Source organism: Sciurus vulgaris (genome assembly GCF_902686455.1).
Source record: "Sciurus vulgaris genome assembly, chromosome: 15".
Classification (NCBI taxonomy): Eukaryota; Metazoa; Chordata; class Mammalia; order Rodentia; family Sciuridae; genus Sciurus; species Sciurus vulgaris.
Window position 1 is genome coordinate 28,981,359 of NC_136476.1, and position 15,358 is coordinate 28,996,716.

The 15,358-nt window shown below is 34.6% G+C and overlaps 1 long non-coding RNA gene across 1 annotated transcript in view; it reads right to left on the bottom strand.

Moving 5' to 3' along the window:
- The window catches only part of LOC306645379, a 1,014,773-nt gene that overhangs the window by 214,187 nt on the left and 785,228 nt on the right, over positions 1-15,358 (bottom strand). The window contains exon 5 of the long non-coding RNA XR_013759627.1: positions 9,432-9,473. This is a non-coding gene — a long non-coding RNA (uncharacterized lncRNA). The remainder of the gene's footprint in view (positions 1-9,431; positions 9,474-15,358) is intronic.

A 15,358-nucleotide genomic window follows, 5' to 3' on the forward strand; every position in this document is an offset into this window, starting at 1 on the left:
TGTATCTGGAATGTATAAATGCTGCTGAATTGTTACTTTAAGATCATTAATTTTATAGTAAGGGAAGTATACCTAAATAAAAATAATTAGTAGAACAAGTAATTAAACCCAGTCTGATTTCAGAGACCACACTTAACCATTACACAAAACTGCCTCACCCATGGCTATTCCAACTCCAGCTTTTTGGTTTTTTTTTTTTTTTTTTTTTTTTTTCAAATTAAACAACCTGGATAAATTTTGACTACAGATCCCAAGTATCTTTGTTATGCTGGTAAACATGCTAACTCTTCCATAGGGTGATATTCCTCAATTCACTTTTCCTATGAAGGTCATCTTATCTGGATAATATCCAGATGAATGTGTCTCATAGAATACCTTGTAGGAATCACTGTTTTCCACAAAGTAACAACAACAAAAACAATTCTTTATTACAGAATTATTTTGACTTGGCTGGTGGATTTATGTTAACAAAGCTTCACAGAAATTCAAGCACTACAATAAAGACTGGGTAGTTTATTGGGATTCCTTTTATGATTATTTCTGTAGCAATTTTTCCTAGCAGAGTAAAAGTACATAGCAAACTAAAAAAATTCATCTTTTATTTTTCACTTGAAAAAAAATTAATATTTACTCTTAAGTTTATGTGAATGATGGTTCTGCTATGTACACATCAAGCTATTTAAATTTCATAATAAAACAAAGATGTAGGACAGTGTACATTTGGAATCTGCAATTTTTAGTATAGCAGCTTCTGGGTTTAAATAAGTCTTTCAAAGTAACTGAAAGTACCAACTTTAAAAATTTGAAAAATAATTTATGCTTTATGTAAATTTGTTGTTTTAATTTTTGTCCACTTATTATTTTCTGTAGAGAAGACAATTTAAGAAAAGGAAAGTTACAGTAGTTGACAATTCAGAGCAATTTAGTATAAAATAATTTTTTCCTTTATTAATACCAGCTTATAGCACAATCCTATTCCCCTTTTCTAAATTAGTCACTATAATTTCATAGAAAACATATGGTTTTAGAATTTAAAACTGAGTTTACATGTCATATTTGTTTATATTTTCATGACTCAGTTTCCCTATCTTGATATGGATATGTTGTAATTTTCAGAAAGAGTACATAAGATATGAATGCTGAACAATCCCTCCAAAGATAGGCTTCACTATCCTGCTCATCAGAACCAAGAATTCTGATTCCCCTGTTTTCTTCCGGTCTGCTATCTTATTTGACTTCAATTCCCTCTATGTAGTCTGGAACCCTTTCAGAGCCATTCCCTCTAATCTCCGATCTCTAAGTTATAAATATAGCCAACTTGACATTGATTGTATTTGGATAATCCTCACCACCATTTCTGCTAGTGAACCTCCAACATTGCTGGGGAAATGTTCCCGCAAAATCCCAACTATATGCAGTGTAAATATAACCTAAGGCCTTTAGTCTATATTTTAACTATACAGCTCTTACCCCAATGGCAAAAAAAAAAAAAAAAAAAGAAAAGATTACATTCTCCCCCATCATACTTTGAGACTTACCTAATAAAAAGCCTCCTTTCTTTCCTCATAAGAAAATGGATATAATTCAATACAGGCTCTGATTTTTAAGAACCACATGTCTTCTCATTGTGCAGTCTGCTCTCTACCCGCCCCTCCCCCAACCAAGATGGAAACTGTTGAGAGGTGAGACAGAAGAAAAATAAACCTTGGCCAGATTTGACACACAAGGTGACCACAGAGAATTGGACCTCAACAGGTGATCTGAGGAGTCAGCCCAAGATGACTGTGAGAGAGGCTAGCTCCAGGTTTGCAGAAAGCAAAAAGACAAGAGACAGAACAGTGGTAACAACTGAGAACCGTCCTGGGTAGATAGCCACTTGCCATGGAAAGTTACATGTGGAAATATGGTGTCTCTCCTCCTTGCCTTGCCACAACCTAGACAAATCACAGCAGGGAAGGAGGAAAAGATGTAAGAAAGTGGAGCACTTCCACACACCTCCCTTCCCTCCTCACGGTCTGCCTCTATACCTCACCCTGTCCCTCCACCACCTATAGACCCAGAGCAACTAGAACACCAGGTCCATCCTGTGGTCAGGAAAGGAGAAGTTCTCCAAATAAAATATAAGGTTGAAGTTTCAAAATAATCAGAATATATGCTTAACGATAAAAGAACATTTTATTAACAAAAAGTGACAAACACTCTTCACAGGTAATGAAGATAGCAAGCACACTACCCAATGAGAAAGGAGGTTTGTTAGAGCAGGAGTTTAATGGGAAAAAAAAAAAAAAAAATCATTGTATACCTTCGGGATTCAGATTTTATCAAAAGAATTTTGATGATCTCTACAGTAAAAATATTTTCAAAAATAACCCACTTGTTTCTATCCTTGGATGAGCTGGTTTTGAGCTCTTTTTCTTTAGTCCTTCTATTCCCAGCAGAGCCCTGGAGAGAGCTCATAGTAACAGGCATTCAATCCAGGCTGTTTCCAGCCAGTCTGTACTGACACTGGCTGCATACCAGTAAGCTATGTACAGTTGGTAAACCTGTGGGGACGACTCAGACTCCTCTCTGCTTCCCCCCAGCACTCATGCAGTCTTGATCTCTCTCTCCAGGAGCCCTCACAATTCAGAAATTAGAACTAGTACAGCTGGGGCTCTCACAGGCCCTGCTTCATTCAGTGGCCTTCTACTATGCTTTAGACTTGAGATGTCCCCCAAAAGCTCAAGTGTGATACAATGCAAGAAGGTTTAAAGGAGAAATGATTGGGTTATGAGATCTTTAGCCAATCAGTGAATTAATCTCCCATGGGATTAATGGAGTGGTAACTGAAGGCAGGTGGTGTGGCTAGAAGAGGTGGGTACCTGGGGGTGGGTCTTTGGGGTATATATTTTGTATCTGTTGAGTGGAACTCTCTCTGTGCTCCCCTCTGCCACACTTTTCTGCTATGATTTTCAGCCTCACTTCAAGCCCTGAGGAATGGAGCCAGCTTTCAATGGGAACCGAGACCTCAGAACCCATGAGCCCCCAAATAAACTTTTCCTCCCCTATAATTGTTTTGGTCAAATATTTTAGTTGTAGCAGTGAAAAACCTGACTAAAATACATTCTGCTTTTGAGGGAAAATTCACTCTATTATAAAAATGAGAAGATGGGGCAAATATCTTCAATAGTCAAGTTCTCTTTTATAATGTAAAAATATATTAGCTATCTTTTTCAACTTTAATATAGATGTGACTTTGATAGGCTTTTATAAATGTCCAATGATGCAGTATTGTCACTGGATTTCTTCTGTTTTAAAACATTCTTATTTTTCTAGAATTTCAGAAATTTCTTCCCTTCTCCTTCAACTTGGTACTGGACATTTTTTTTTTCCATGTTACTGCCTGCTTTATTCAATAGTCGTTGAACTGTCTATCACCAGAGAGTCTGGATAAACAGGTATTTTCCCTCTGAACTGAACCTTCATACAGTGTTTTGAGAAGTATCTTGCTACAGTGTCTATCCTGTTTCCATGAGTAGTCTGAGTTCCAGACTGTAACTCCACCAAGTCTCTACTGTCTTCCTGGGTCTCTGCCACTTACCAGAATGCATATTTAGTTCCTACTGGAAAATGAATGTATCTTAACAGTAAAAAGATGAACTACAAGTGATAATACCTTATGTAAGATTTGAAGCATTACTAGTATCTGCCAAAAACTGGAATCAGCTCAGATATCTTTTATTAGATCAACTGTAGCACAAACATAATTGAATACTGTTCAAAAATGAAAACGAACAATGATACATGCAACAAATTGGGTGAGTCTCCAGAAAATTATGCTGAGCAAAAAAGTCAGTTTCCAAAGGATCTCATTTATATATCATTTTTTAAAATAGAGGACAAAGTAGTAGCTGACAGAGGTTAGGCACAGAGTGGGGATGGGGATGTAGAAGGCACAAAGTGTGGTTATTAAAGGACAACATGGAAGATCTTTGTAGTGTTGGAACTTTTCAGGATCTTGACTGTGAATGTGGATACATGAACCTACACAGGTCATTAAACTATATAGAATTTAAAGTATTACAAATAGTAGTGAATAACATTGGTGGTTTATCTCACTTTAAATATCCTAGTGGTGGTATGAGTTTTACAAAATGTTACTATTGGGGAAAATTGGGCACACAATACAAGAACTCCGATTTATATTTTACAGCTGCATATTAATATATAATTATCTCAATAAAAATTTCAATTACATTAAAATATAAAAATTATTCATTACTGCTCCCATAAATTGTTTTATTCCATCCTGTATTTCTACACAAACTAAGAATTATTTCTAACTTCCTAAACCAAAAACTGGGAATAATTCCACACTCTTCCCCTCTCCTCTCACTTTATATTAATCACTATGTTTGCTGAACAGTATTTTTATTTTCATTTCATTGGCATATTGATCTACTCAAATATAGACTGCACTGAAAAACAAATTTATTTTCTCATAGTCCTGGAGGCTGTAAGTCCAAGACAAAGTGTCAGCATTGTTTCCATGGACATCAGCCAGATTTCCACACGGGGTGGCGGGGAGTGGGTCCCAGAGGCTCCACCCTCAATAGCTCTGCAGGGCAGTCCTGTCCAGGACTCTGGGCAGAGTCCATCTGGCCTGTTGAAACAGACATTGATCTGGATGACTTTTGAATAAACTTTGGTGTCATTTTCTTTTATTTTGGAAAACCAGCATGTGTGTAGCCAAATAGCTCTATTGGCCCATCCTGTTAAATTCAAGAAATCCAATGGCCTTCCTTTATTTTTTCTCATTTTTGTCCCCTTCAGTTCAAACTGTTTATTCATATAATTCAATAACCTCTTCCTGAAGTGTAGACAAAGTTTTGGTATCCTTAGGGTATTCTTTTTCATCTTTGTAATATAAATAGGCTTAATTTTTCCCAAATCTTTAAATTATTTTTGTGTAAAAATTCCTTCTTCAAATCATCTCTCTTCTGACATTTTATTATAAGCAGCCAGAAGAAACCAAGCACTCTTTCAAAACTTTGTTTAGAAATCTCCTCAGCTAAATATCCTGTGTCATTACTCACAAATTCTACCTTCCACAAAACATTAGCAAACAATTCATCCAAGTGTTTTAGTACTTTGTAATATGAATGCCCTTTCCTCCAGTTTCTAATAACATGTTCCTCATTTGCATCTGAGATTTTGCCACAATTTCCTGTATTTTTAGCATGCATCTCAAACCTCTTTCAGTCTTTATTCACTATCAAGTTCCAAAGCCACTTCCACATTTTTAGGTAGCAGTCATAGCAACACCTCATTTCTTGACAGCAATATGTCTTGGACCTCAGTCTACTGTAACAAAATACCATAGACCTGCTGGTTTAAACAACCGAAGTTTATTTCTTATTGTTTTGGAGAACAGAAGTCCAAGATCAAAGTTCCAAAAATGTGGATCTCATTCTGTGGCTCTTCTCCTGGCTTGGAGGAGGCTGCCATCTTGCTGTGTGTTCACACGATGTCTTTTTTGGTGTGTATTCAGACAGTGGAGAAAAAGAGATCTCTGTCTCTCTTCCTCAGAGTAGGCACAGTTTAAGAACCCACCTTTATGAGTTTACTTAACCTTAATTGCCTCCTAAAAGCCCTTTCTTCAAATACAATTACCTTGAGGATTAGGGCTTCAACATATAAAATTTTAAGGGGACACAATTCAGCCCATAGAAATAATTTCCTCTGAGGAATAACAGATGACCACAAATTTAGTGTCTTGAAACAACACACATTTATCATCTCCTAGTTTTCATGGGTAGGTCTATGTATAGTTTAGCCCAGTCCTGTGCAAGGCAACATCAAGACAATGGTTTGATTGGGCTCTTATCAGGTGAGAATTACCCAGGAATAAATCTACTTTGAATTGCACACAAGTGGTTGGCAGAATTTATTTCCTTTTGACTGTAGGACTAGGGGTCTTTATTTTTTTTTCTGGTTGATAGCCTGAGGCCCTTCTCATTCTCTGAGACACCTGAGCCCCAATAAACTGCCTTAATTCCTTGCCATGTGGCCCTATCCAGACCCTACAGCAATATAGTATGTTACTTCTTAATGGCAAGGAAGGCTGAAAGAATAAATCCACTAACAAGATGTAGTCTAATATAATCTAATACACTCATAGGATTGCCATTCCATCATCTTTAACATACAATATGACGTCACAGGTTTGACAAGTTTTCACCTTAACCATAGCCTATTAGTAAGAAGCAAGTCAAAGTCCTGCCCACACTTAAGGGTAGAGGATTAACCAAAGCTATGAACATCTGCAGGCAGGAACTAGGGGAGCCACTGGAGAGTGTGTTCACCACATTCATGTTAAACATAAACCATATGTTGAAATCTCAGGAAAAAATAGAAGTCATACCTATACCCACCACAGAGAAAAATCACTCTTAATGAAGCCAGGTTTTTTTTTTTTTTTTTCTCCAGTCTTTTTCTAAGTGTTCGCTTAGAACCATGTCACCTAACAAAAGCACATATAATGTGCTTTTGTTTGATTATCTTTATAATATTTTAATATATAAAATATATAAGCATATGTATAAAAACACTTGGTATTATAATATCTTTTCATGGTTTTTCCTGTTTTTAAGAACATACTTCCTCAATCTTCAAATCCTGAATTTTTAGTAACTGTAAAATATCTTGTTACATATACTATCATAGGTAGAGTCTCATTATTTAATACTTGTTTTTGTTATAAATGAGGCCATGACAAACAAACTTATACATAAATATTAGTCCTGTGAAATAATCCTCTAAATGTATCTTAAATCTACAACTTAGAGAAAAAAAAGAGAATTTAGTTTCCCAATGTTGAATACATACATTGAGTACTTCCAATTTAGTTCACAGAATAGATTCTTAGTAATTTCCCTGCCTTTACTTTAGACGTTTTTCCATCCTCTTGTTTTACAGTTTACAGGTATATGGCCAAGTAATCATTACATTTCAAGATGCCGGGGGTAATTTAACCTTCCAGAAAGCCAGATTGATTAAAATATCTTTTCTATATATCCCCACCGTCCTAGGAGCTCTCCATTGTAGCACATTGTATTAAAACCATGTGTTTATGTGTTTCCATATAAGATTATAACTCTATTGAGGGCAAAGAGCATATCTCTCTTCTTTGTTTTTTTAGCACCTAATACAATACATGGCACAAAGTATTTAAACAAAGGAGTTGAAGCAAATTGTTATACTAAGTTAGTAAGTACATGCTATGAATGGATAATTTTTCATAGTCATCTACATTTTAAAATGTGATTTCCTTTCTTGACCAAATTAACAAAACCTAAAATTAAATCAAAGACACTGATCCCTCCCCCAAAAACTCATTCAATATGAAGACACTCAGCATTACCTGTAACTCTTTTTTAAAAAAAGGGCAATAAAAATCGAACTTGCAACAACTCTCTCCCCTGCAAAATGGTGACCATCCAAAGATAAATATTATTTCACAGACTTATATAACTTAAAATTTACTATGATAGTAGAATCATTCCTCTTCTATTTATACAATGATTGCAATGATTATTATAAAGTTTAAAACACAATCCAATGCATTACACAAATGAAAAGCAGTGAAGTATTAAATGCCTGTTTTGTAACAGATAGAAGCACCACCTAAGGACCATTATGTCATTTTTTTTTCCCTGTGAAGCCCCTGTGATACTGATTAGCAAATTCATTTTCTATTGGGGGTAACTTGCCCAGGATTTCACAGTAAGTGTCAAACCCCAACCCCAGGAAGGTCCAGTTTCTAGGTCTAGAAGACCTAGAATATACCCTAGTTTTCAATTCACTACCCAGCAATGTCATTTCCTGGAATATCAGGAAGAAAGTACAGTAATGACTAACAGCAGGCTCGAGGTTGAGGCCACATATCCATGGGAAATCAAGATTATTTGCCTTGTGCAGTTAGATTTAGTTTCCTGCCAAAAGTCATGCCAAAACCTGACACAATGGAGATTTGTGCCTGGAGCCATTCATTCTCTGTCTGGCAATGCACATTAGCTGCATATTTTCCTTGGATATTCTAAAGTCACATCAGTCTCTGAACAGGGACTCAAAATCACTAAGAAGAAAATTATGTGAAAAATACGGTCAAGAAAAATCTGGTAGTGTGTTTCAATTTTAAAATCTCAGAAAATTATCCACATATACGTTTACAGAGTGCTTTATTTTGTTCATATAAGAGTAATATGGCAGAATACCTAACAGTACATTTGAGTCAAATAAAATTAGAGATGTATATATGAGTGTATTTCCTCAAATATTATGTTTGTATGAAACAGAATAGGCATCAATTATTTCTAATGATAGTGTATATATATACACACACACCCCTCCCCATATTTTTCTCATAACCCCAAACCAATACCCCAATTATTTTAACCATAAAATCACTTTAACACACAGAAAAATAAAGAACACTCTCTAAGGCATCTGTGAAGTTGGAAGGACCCTGAACTGGGTTGAGGATCTAGAGAAACTATCATCAGACACTGTGAATATATTTGATTTATAATGTCTCCAGGAAAAAAAAAAAATCAAAATTTCTCTTCCTTCCTTATCCTGGAGCTCACTTAAATCTTTTATGCTCTAGTTTAAGAAATTACTCTCTTGATACTTCTTCTTAGAGAAGGATTGGCAATTAATAGTTCCTACATGTGAGATTCATTTTTCAGTTTTCATCCTTGTCTACAATTGTCCTTTAGGATCTTAGTTCCTTTGTTCTTTCCTTATAGGTTCTCCTATATATCTTTTTAATGATTCTTGACCTCCATTTCTTTCTTTCTATTTTTTTTTTGGTGGGGGGGCAATAGCATTCTAGTTTGAAATAACAGACATCCTGTATTGACCTTGAACTACTCTTTCATCTTTCATGCTGAACATTTATATACTTCTCTCTGAGCTGTTGGTCTATTTTCATATGTTTTTCTTTTTTAAATTGATTTATAATTCTGACTTGATTTGTCTATTTGTTCAACCAAAATCCAGAGACTTCTAAATAGTTCTTTCCTGATAACTCTTAGCACATATATCTTATTTCAATAATTGAATCAAGAGGGTCATTAAATATATGCTGAACACCTTCCATCAACCTTGGAATAGTCCCATTGTTTTAACTGAGAGGGCATTAATGATGAAAGTTCTGGGAACACAGTTTGTGAGGACTAAGGCTATCTTCACCCAGGCAATGATACATATTTGATAATTAGATTTGTGATTCTCACTAGTACCTTCTGTCTGATGTAAGAGTATATACCATATACCATATAGGAACATGGAACATAATATCATATTGCTAAGCCTGCAGCAGTAATAAAATTAGCATAATATTTTATACTTTATTCACATAGAAAATTTGAAACATTTTAAAAACATACCTTTGCCCAAGGCACATCCTGCTATGGTCTCAGGACAGGAACCTAATGGAAAAAATGTATATTCTTATTACTATACCTAATATAATAAACAGACTGACAAATATCAATATATAAATCTAAAGCATGTTTTAAACCTCAGTCATTGATCAGAATGTATATCCACGGATCAACTTCAAAAAGACGTCCTATTTTTGATCTTTTTAACTGAAGTTCATTGACAAAAAGAACAAGACATAAATATTCTGTAACATTTCTCAATTTGAGCCCCTAAAGAAGCTCTATTTTTTTTTTCTGTCTTAAACTATTTTCCCAGAAACAAGTGTGGAAGCAGATTCTGTTCCTGATACTCGAATACCATGTCATGCAAAAACTCAGACTTATCTCTTTTCAAAAGTGCTACATGAATTATGCTACAAGAATATGAAGAATCAGGTTAAATAGATTTTACAATAATAAAAGCCTTATAATATTTGCTCATCAAAAAGTGGCAGTGGAGCACCAATTAAAATGAACAGAGAATCATTTGCACAGTAATAATGTTTCAAACTTTCAGGCAATGAATCTAGAGGGAAAGTGCAGATAATAGATTTAAATGTGTTCAAATGAACTTGGGTAATTTAGAAATCAAAAGGAAATAGAATCACGAGTTGCTGAACTAAAGCTCAATATTTTCACCATTTCCATTTTATTATTCTATTAGATTCCTAATTTTTAAATATGTTCACAGAACCACCTCCATTAAAGCACAGATCTAGATCTGAGGACTCATATTGCAAATGGTAATACTAATTACAAGAACTTCAATTAAATGTTAGAAAGAAAAACCCACTTGGTTTGTTCATATTTTTTGACATTCTATCTACCTAAAATATCCAGATGTTGGGAAACAAACCAGAAAATTTCAACTTCCCTTTTGATCTTTATCAATATTTTGGAGTAAAATTTTATGATGAATGATAAAAATAAAGTATTAATAAAAAGCAATTTTCTTCCACATTTTACATTTAAAAACTCAAAAAATTTTAGTTGTAGATGGTACCTGAGTGGATAATCAAGTATATTGAATGCAAAATATGACCTGAGGGGTTTCGTTACTTGGAATGAAGCACTCATAAGACACCACATATCCTACCATGAGGCCATAGTGGTCATGAAGGACAGGCACAGTGCGCACATCCACAGTGTGCATCCAAGATGCTTCAAAGGAACTCTTTATATACACAAATGTATATGCGTAACAGATAAGTAAACACTCCAGATCAACATTTTTGTTTTATGTACAAAATTAGAATTTCATGAGTCCTGGATTTGAACCTTGGTTCCCTGGACTACAGACAGCCCAGATTTCAGATCATTTACACAGACTTCAGAACCAGGTTTTCACTTCCAGGGAAGTTGTCGTGAGGGTTAAATGGGTTTCTACAAATAAACTGCTTAGAACAGTTTCTGAAATATACTAAGTGACCAAAAGATGCCAGCTCTTAAAAACTAATAATGTTGAAAAGTAAAAATAGTTCTTCAAAAACATTAAATAATTTAGATTTACTTATATACCTTATTCATAACTGATATTTCTACTCTGCTATTCATCTGTCAGTTGAAAATCTTTTTTTGTCTTAGCACCTATGATTATGTGTAAAATAATTGAGAAACTCAAGCATAGATGACAAACTTTATTCATGAATTTTGCATCAGAGAAACTGAAATAAAAATGCTTTTTATTTTGGAATAAGGCCTTTAAAATGATCCCTAATAGCTGTAATTTTAAGTTCTGGGTTTACTTGTGGTCTGGCATGACTGGAGGAACAGAAAATCTCCTTAAATGACAAGGAAACACTTAATGTTTTCCACAGGTCAAGCAAGAATCCAACTGTTTAATATCCATGGGGATACAAGTATGAGACAAAGGATTCTATAAAACTCTGGAGAGTCAGCATCACTGCCAGGCTAAAATGAATTCATCACAGAAACACATGGCGCTACAAGGCCACAACTGAATAGAGAGGAAACAGGTAAACCATCTTCAAAAATTTACATTTCTCTGGCCATGAGGGATAGTTGGTGCATTGTAAATTGGATTAAGGCTGCTTAGTATGATTTTTGTGACAGATCCATAAACCCTATGATTTGAGCATTTTTGTAGGAAGAAAGGGAGGAGAAGTTACCCTTATTTTTTGAAGATTGGTTTATTTCAACTGAATATAGGCTAAATTTAAGAAGAAAAAAGACCTGGGAAAAATGAACAAAATAACAACAAAGGACAGAAAAAAAAGAAGAAAACAACTACCCTCAGTGAGAAAGGTTCTAAATATCAAGCCTGAACCATGGACAATATACTTGGTAAACTATCCTGTGACTAGAAGCTCCTAGACACCTGATGGTGGGGGGTGGAGGCAGTGTTACATCACATCATGGTTTTACTCAGTGGTTCTCTACCAGGGTGCCTTCCCCCACCTCCTCCCACAACTATGCACATTGAGTAGTTTCTGGAGACATTTTTGGTTTTCATAATTGGAGGTGAGGCATTACTAGCATCTAATGACAGGTGCCAGGGGTACAACATCAGTGTGGTACCTCATCAGAAGATATTAGATTATATGATATTAGCTTTATTCTTTTTAAGAAGCACTAAATTCAAAGACTGACATTATCCTATTTAGTTGAAGTGACAGGTTATTTGCTTTATCATTATTAGACATTTTACTTCATATCATAATTCAATAGGTAACAACCAAAAACCTTTCTAAATAAAGTAAAATGATTTAATTTTGCTGTTTTGTTTTAAATTGCATCAAGATGACAACTACTATAAGCAAAAGTAAGATATGATTCTACTGGAATTTATATGAAGATACAATATGTACAATGGCTTGAACTAAAATTAATCCTTAAATACAGTATAGTTATTACCATTTTATGTGACCTCAAGTGTAACTTTACACTATTCTCATTGTGCTCATGTGAAAATGTCTCATCAGAATGCAAGAGCATTTAACCTATGAAATATGAAAGTTTTCTTAATATTGATTCGATAGTATTTACAACCTCAAAAAACAGGCAGGTCATGTTTCTGTTTGCTGATTGCCTCTAAGGATCTGTGCCAAGACCAAATATCTGTGGGAAAAAATTAATTCCTTAAAATAGTTCATTAATTACAGATAAATTTATATAGCTGAAAATAGTGTATTCAGGAAAGGAAGAGGGAAAGGAGGTTAGGAAATATTTGGAAATAAGATCTTTTAAAACATAATTAAGTTAAAATGATGGCATTAGGGTATGTCCTAATTCACGTGACTAGTGCCCTTAAAAAAGAGGAGGTTAGGACATGAGACACAAGGAGGCTGAACAAGTTTTTTCTTTTCTTTTTTCTTTTTTTTTTTTTTGTTATTACTGTGACTTAAAAGAGAAGTCTATATTTAGAGCAAAGCTGGAAAAGATAAAGAATGCCCCCCAATATCATAGGACCTACAAAACCTTCCTAAATTTAAACCATTAAGAGTTGTTCTTATAAAAGTAGATCTAAGTCAATAGTTACTTCACTACAGCAGAATCACTCTTTTAGTCCAAAATAAATGATCATCAGAATGAGTGATGCCTTTTATGCCCAATACACAAGCTTTATAGTTAAGAGTTTGTTTCTCTGCTCTTTATTAACTATTATATCTGATAAATTTGATTATGCTATATTTGTATATTTAGTATAAGTGTATATATTGTACAAATTTATATGTAATTTTCAGGGCTACACATGAGGTTAATATTGTCTCATTCCTTACTATTTAAAGTTGCCCAGTGCTTGCTAAGGCATGCAAAGTGTAGGCATAGAGAAGCTGCATTTAAAAAATATTTCCCATGACTCATTCATATTATAGAGAATAGTTCTGTCATTTATGGTCAAATTGGCTGCATCCATTCCCTAACTGTAAAGGAATTAACCATACCACACAAGTTTGGCTTATAAGCATAAGTAATTAAACTTATCATGGAAGCCTTTCTCCAGACCACATCATTTTTCCCCATAAAGACTGTCAGAAGATCAAAACACCATGCAGTAGGGTTATTTTACATCACCTTATGTAAATATTAAGTCTTTAAAATGACTTAGTGTTTATCCCTACTGATATGGCCCAGTCCCAAGAGAATACATCCCTATTCATGTATGGTTAATTTCAGTAGATATCGCTATATTCCAATGGAGGATGCAATATATAGTGACCAAATAGATCAAATATAGCTATTTAAAATAATTTCTTTGTGTATACTTAAAACAAGATGTGCTTGTGAACAGATTTAGAAACAAATACAAAAAATCATGATATGCAACATTTTTCTATCATAAAATATGGTGATGATGCATAATAATTAATAAATAACTAAGCATCATAAATGGTGTATATCTTAAGGAGAAACTAGAAATTTTAATATACTGGTGTTATGGACTGTATCATGTTCCCCAAGATTGTATGTTGAAATCCTAACCCTCAGTACATTAGGATGTGAGTATATGTGGAGATAAAGTCTTTTAAAAAGGTAATTAAGTTAAAATGTTATCTTCAGGGTGTGCCCTAATCCATGTGTGTGGTGTTTGAAACAGGGGAAGATTAGGACAGATAGACCACAAGGAGGAAAGACCATAAAAAGACAAAGCTGAGATAGTCGTCTATAAGCTAAGGAGGAAGCCCTCAGAAACAACTCTTCTGACATCTTTATTTTGGACTTTCATTCTTCAGAATCACATGAAAATAAATTTCTGTTGTTTTAGCTGCCCAATGTATGGTACTTTGTTATGGTTGCCCTAGCAAATTACAATAGCTGATAATTTCCAAAGTTAGAGTACAGATCTAAAAGCAGTGTGACAGGTAAGTTTATCTTCAGTGATCTCCTATTTTACATCTAATATTTATCTTTCTGTTCCATGAGCTTCCTGATAGTGCATTCTTGGTGTTCTCAGGTTTCAGAGGATTGTCCATCAGTGGACAATCTTCCCTTCCCAGCCTCTCCAGATGTACTCTCCAAGTGTCAAACCAGCTTGCTCCTGACTTAAAGAATTAAATTACTCAGAACTCCTTGGTATATATCAGTCTTTGAAGATACTTGTCTACACAAAGTGAATAATACCCGATTTATATAGCAAATCTTTTGTTTTGAATTGTTTTGATAGTAATGAGCAGGTGCAAAGAAATTGCCATCTTCACTTATCGCTGGTGGTAGCACAAGTTGGAAAGCAATTTGCCAGCATGTATCAAAATCTTAAAAATATTTGTTCCTGCCAGGCACTATGGTGTATACCTGTAATCCCAACTACTCAGGAGGCTGAGGCAGAAGGATTTTGAGTTCCAGACTAGCCTGGGCAACTTAGTTAGAGCCTGTATCAAAACAAAAAATAAAAAGGGCTGAGAACATAGCTCAGTGGTAGAGGGGAACTGGATTTAAACACGTTTGCTGCCTTTTACCAGTTATTTTACTTCTGGGAATGTCTACAAAGGACATAGTCACAAAGCCACTTATGAATTCTGATAATCTATTTCAGTAGTACTATTTATGCCATCCCTGCTACCTCCAAAAGAAATAACCTAAATGTCTTAGATTAGATAAATTGTGCTGCGCCCACAGTACATAGGATGTATGGAGATTTTATTTGTAATAATCTGTGTTTCTAAAGATACTTCAATGGCATAAGAGTATTAAGTGAATTTTACAACTTTAAGTCAACAGATAGAATACAGAAGGATTCCACTGTATACACCTAAGCCAAGAAATCCAGAAATTCTGTTTACTCTGTCAACATTTTTACCTCCTCCCTGTTCCCACCTCAATATCTTTATTTTCCTTTTAACCAGTCAGAAAACATTCCAGATTCTCAAAAGTAGGTACGAATCCTAAGGGTTTTTAAGCATCAGTCTATCATCTTAAAAGGGGCAAGGAGA